This window comes from Labrus bergylta, unplaced genomic scaffold, assembly GCF_963930695.1.
Source record: "Labrus bergylta unplaced genomic scaffold, fLabBer1.1 SCAFFOLD_153, whole genome shotgun sequence".
Taxonomy (NCBI): Eukaryota; Metazoa; Chordata; class Actinopteri; order Labriformes; family Labridae; genus Labrus; species Labrus bergylta.
The window spans coordinates 17501-22888 of NW_027077257.1; positions in this window are offsets into that span (position 1 = coordinate 17501).

Consider the following 5388-nt stretch of genomic DNA (forward strand, 5'->3'; position numbering starts at 1 on the left):
TGTAGACGGAGGCCCAGAGGGGACACATGTAGACGGAGGGGACACATGTAGACGGAGGCCCAGAGGGGAGACCAGCTGTATCACAGACGAGAAACTGAATAATAGATAATGAACTACAGGGGGAGGTAAAGAAAGTGTTTCTATCTTCATGTAGAATAAATGTCACGTTTCATTCTTCTGATCGCTTTTTCTCTGTTTTCATCTCCTTCATTTAAACAGCATGGGGGGGGGGGCATGTTATGATTATATTTATGTTATGATTATTATTATTATTATTATATCATGGTGCAGAAGATTCTAAATTTAAACATTATTCACACACACACACACGTTGTACAGCAGCAGGTTCACTGCGGTCCTTCAGTGGAGCATCACACCTCCTAGTGGCCACACGCTGTTACTGCAGGCTTTTATACTAAAGGGGAGACAACAGGAAGTGAGAGCGTTTGTGAACATCAAAACTTTCGTGAATAATAATAAAGATGACACAGTGTGTGTGGATGATGTAAGAATAAAGACTAAAGATGTTTGACTCTTCACTGATCATGTGATCATTTTAGTGATCATCGTTAGTGAAGCTGACATCCATCAACCCCTCTCACCCCCTGCATGTCACTGTGGGGGCCCTGAGGGGGCCCTGTGGGGGCCCTGAGCAGCTCCTTCAGCAGCAGACTCAGACACCCACCCTGCAAGACAGAGCGCTACCGCAGGTCGTTCATCCCATCTGAAGTCAGACTGTTTAATCAGACTGTTTAATCAGACTGTTTAACAACATCACCACCTCATGCTACACACTGAGTGTGTTTTTTTAAGAACAAGTTACTGTGTCATTTTCCATTATTGTATTTTTTTCCATTATTGTATTTTCTTTATTTAAATGATGTAAATATGTTTGATCTCCGTCCCCTGGAGCTGCTGTAATGCACAAATTTCCCCCACAGGGGATCAATAAAGTTTATCTTTATCTTTATTTGTTTAATAAACATTTCTGCAAAGAAGACGTCTCTGTCTCTGAGAGATCCTTTAAGACACCACAGAAGAAGAATGTAAACAGCTGATCACAGACTTACCAACATGGCCGCCTGTGTGTGTGTGTGTCTGTGTGTGTGTGTGTGTGTGTGTGTGTCTCTGTGTGTGTGTTTGTGTGTCTCTGTGTGTTTGTGTGTGTGTTTGTGTGTCTCTGTGTTTGTGTGTGTGTTTGTGTGTGTGTGTGTGCAAGTGTGTGTGTGTGTGTGTGTGTGTGTGTGTGTATGTGTGTGTGTGTGTGTGTGTGTGTGTGTGTGTGTGTTTCTATAATTACTCTCTCAGAATCTTTTCTTGGATATTTTGAGTTTAAAATAAATATTTCTGTTTGATTCTGATCTCGTCTGTTCGTAGAGCGGACGCCATCATACCTGTCGCTCGATTTGGGTTTTCTTTGAAGACGCCGTCGTCCCTCTGGAGACAAGCAGTGAACAAAGCTCGTCTTCCTGAAATCTGGATCAGGCTGAGCAGCGTGTGTTTCAACACCACGGGCAGATCGATCAAACGCTTCGTGGTTAATAAACAAGGTGACCTCACCAGGTGAACTGTGATTCTACAATTCACTTATCAGACTCTTTTATCCAAAGCGACGTACATCAGAGAGTAAGAACAACACAAGCAAGGATCTAGAAAAAAGGGAACAATGTCAGTAAGAGCAAACGATCAGCTTTGAGTCTGATTGGACACACAGGTGCTGACAGGAAGTGACCACAGGTGCTGACAGGAAGTGACCAGAGGCAAAGCACAACATTGAGGGCAGTTCTTGAGAGCTCTAATCAGTATAGAAACCATCTTATAAGTCGTCGTTATCAAACAAAAACCATCGTCATTACCATCATCATCATCAATAATATGGAGACCATCATCATTAAGTTAGTAGGTATTCATGAAAGAGCTGGGTCTTTAGCTTTTTCTTAAAGGTGCAGAGGGACTCTGCAGATCCAGTGGAGTTTGGAAGTTCATTCCACCACCGGGGGGCGACAGAGGAGAATGACGCCTTTCATTGCCAGATCATAGTGGGCGGGAGGGAGTGTAGACCTGGATGAGAGAGTTAAAGTAAGGAGGAGCCGTTTTTGTCTGTGTTTAGTAAGCAAGCAGCAGAGTTTTAAATTTGATGCGAGCAGTAACTGGGAGTCAGTGTGAGGAGATGAACCGCGGAATGACATGTGCTCTCATGAGGCATGATGAGATTCTTGCAGAGACTGTAAAATCGTCTGGTGGGAATGACAGGAAGAGCTGGGTATCGTCAGCATAGCAGTGGTATGAGAAGCCATGAGAGCGGATTATTGAACCAAGTGAGCTTGTGTATATGGAGAAGAGAAGGGGACCAAGCACTGACCCTTGAGGTACCCCTTGAGGCACATAAGCTGTGCGCTTTGGACACTTCTCCCTTCCACGACACTCTAAAGGATCGCCCAGAGAGGTAGGACACGCACTAGCAGAGGGCAGATCCTGAGATGTTCAGAGAGCGTGGACAGGAGGATTTGATGGTTGACTGTGTCAAAGGCAGCAGACAGGTCTAGCAGTAATAGAACTGAGGACTGACCCGCAGCTCTGGCAGCTCGTAGTGATTCTGTTACTGATAGTAGTGCAGTTTCAGTAGAGTGGCTCCGCTTAAAGCCTGACTGATTTGGGTCAAACAGATCGTTTCTGGACAGGAACTCAGAGACTTGCTTAAAGACTGTGCGCTCAAGTATTTTTGACAGAAAGGGCAGAAGAGAAACCGGTCTGTAGTTTTCAGCCTGGGCTGGGTTTAGTGTGGGTTTTTTGAGCAGAGGGGTGACCCGAGATTGCTTGAATGCGGTGGGGAACACACCCGTTGACAGAGAGGAGTTGATGATATGCTTAAGTGCAGCATTAAGCAGAGAGGAAATGGTCTGCAGGAGGCTTGATGGTATTGGGTCCAGAGGACAGGTGGTGGGCCGAGAGTCTAGCACAAGCTTAGAGACTTCATCCTCAGAGAGGAGAATGAGTCGAGTGAGGCACTTTTGGTTGGTGCCTTTGGGCTGAGTTGGTCAGGCTCAGAAAACTGGTTACTGATGGTTGCAACGTTTTCAGTAAAATACGAGGCAAACATGTCTGGTGTGAACAGATCGGAGGGTGGAGGAGGAGGTGGTTGAAGCAGTGAGTTAAAAGCAGAAAACATTTTTCTTGTATCTGTAGCATTGCATGTTGTCTTGGCTGTTTTCAGGCTGGAGGAGAATGAGACAAGTCTTTGCTTATAGTCATTGAGGTCAGCGGACTGTTTGGATTTTTGTCATTTTCTCTCTGCTGACCTCAGCAAGCGAGCGAGCGAGTTTGGACACCAGAGGGCAGAGCTTGTTCAGAGATGAGGCTAGTGTGGAGCAGAGTGTGTCTGTAGCCTTGTCTGTAGAGAGTGTGTCTGTAGCCTCGTCTGTAGAGAGTGTGTCTGTAGACTCGTCTGTAGAGAGTATGTCTGTAGAGAGTGTGTCTGTAGCCTCGTCTGTAGAGAGTGTGTCTGTAGCCTCGTCTGTAGAGAGTGTGTCTGTAGACTCGTCTGTAGAGAGTATGTCTGTAGAGAGTGTGTCTGTAGCCTCGTCTGTAGAGAGTGTGTCTGTAGACTCGTCTGTAGAGAGTATGTCTGTAGAGAGTGTGTCTGTAGCCTCGTCTGTAGAGAGTGTGTCTGTAGCCTCGTCTGTAGAGAGTGTGTCTGTAGACTCGTCTGTAGAGAGTATGTCTGTAGAGAGTGTGTCTGTAGCCTCGTCTGTAGAGAGTGTGTCTGTAGACTCGTCTGTAGAGAGTATGTCAGTAGAGAGTGTGTCTGTAGCCTCGTCTGTAGAGAGTGTGTCTGTAGCCTCGTCTGTAGAGTGTGTGTCTGTAGCCTCGTCTGTAGAGAGTGTCTGTAGCCTCGTCTGTAGAGAGTGTGTCTGTAGCCTCGTCTGTAGAGAGTGTGTCTGTAGAGAGAGTGTCTGTAGCCTCGTCTGTAGAGAGTGTGTCTGTAGCCTCGTCTGTAGAGAGTGTGTCTGTAGCCTCTTCTGTAGAGAGTGTGTCTGTAGCCTCGTCTGCAGAGAGTGTGTCTGTAGAGAGAGTGTCTGTAGCCTCGTCTGTAGAGAGTGTGTCTGTAGCCTCGTCTGTAGAGAGTATGTCTGTAGAGAGAGTGTCTGTAGCCTCGTCTGTAGAGAGTGTGTCTGTAGCCTCGTCTGTAGAGAGTGTGTCTGTAGAGAGAGTGTCTGTAGCCTCGTCTGTAGAGAGAGTGTCTGTAGCCTCGTCTGTAGAGAGTGTGTCTGTAGCCTCGTCTGTAGAGAGTGTGTCTGTAGAGAGAGTGTCTGTAGCCTCGTCTGTAGAGAGTGCGGTAAAGACCTTTTGGGCAGGCATGGCAGCCATTACCTGGTTAGACAGCTGAGCTGGCTTGAGCGATCGCATGTTTTGGTGGTATGACACCATTTGTGGCTGAGGGAGTTCCAGCAGGAGATTGTGAATTGAATAAAGAAGTGGTCTGATAGATGTAGAGGGGTGACAGTCAGGTTTGCTGTGGAGCAGTTCCGAGTCAGGATTAAATCAAGAGTGTTGCTGGCTTTGTGGGTAGGAGGAGTTGCGTGAGGTCAAATGATGATAGGAACTGTGGAGGACTCACAGACTCGTCACGGTCGTTTCCCCACGGCTCAAAGAAAACAAGGGTGGAGGAGAATATTTAAATAGTCTCTTGTGGCGTGCAGCGAGGACACACCTTCAGGGTCTCATCTTTATTTATCAATAAGAAGACGTTGATTTTACGTTTCCCATCAACCCCTCCTGCAGCTGAAGGAAACAGGAAGCAGCCGGCTGAGCTCCTCGGAGACGCGGCGAGAACCAACAGCTTCTCTACATGGGGCGCACGCCATAACCACTAGGCCATTTGGCGCCCTGAAAACACATCACTGAGACTCTGTCCATGTTTCAAACAGTCTCAGGTGTGAACAGCTGATCCGGTCCACTCGCGCTCCCTCTGAATCAAACCACGGCGAGAACCACTGTCCCGTTACGCAGACGATGCTCTGACTTACGCAGCTCCTTTAGAATAACAATGACCGCCGTCTGCCACCAACACCTCATACCATCTGACCTGACGTCAACGCCACAGTAACGGGGACTCGACCAGCTTGACCACAAGCAGAGATGTAGAGTGAAGAGCGTGGTTTGAGCGTGGAGAAACTCTCGCCTCTGATTGGATGATAAATCTTTAGCATGCTGGTCGATCTCGCCTCCCAGACGTCTTCTGACCTTCTGATCATTTTTTCAGAGTCATTTCTATAAACGGACTCACGACTCTCCAGGTGCGAGCGCACTCAGGTTCAGAACGTTATCGTGACAAAGAGCCGGTTAAAGACGAAGAAACGGCGTTCATCCGTCACAAGCGCTGAGCGA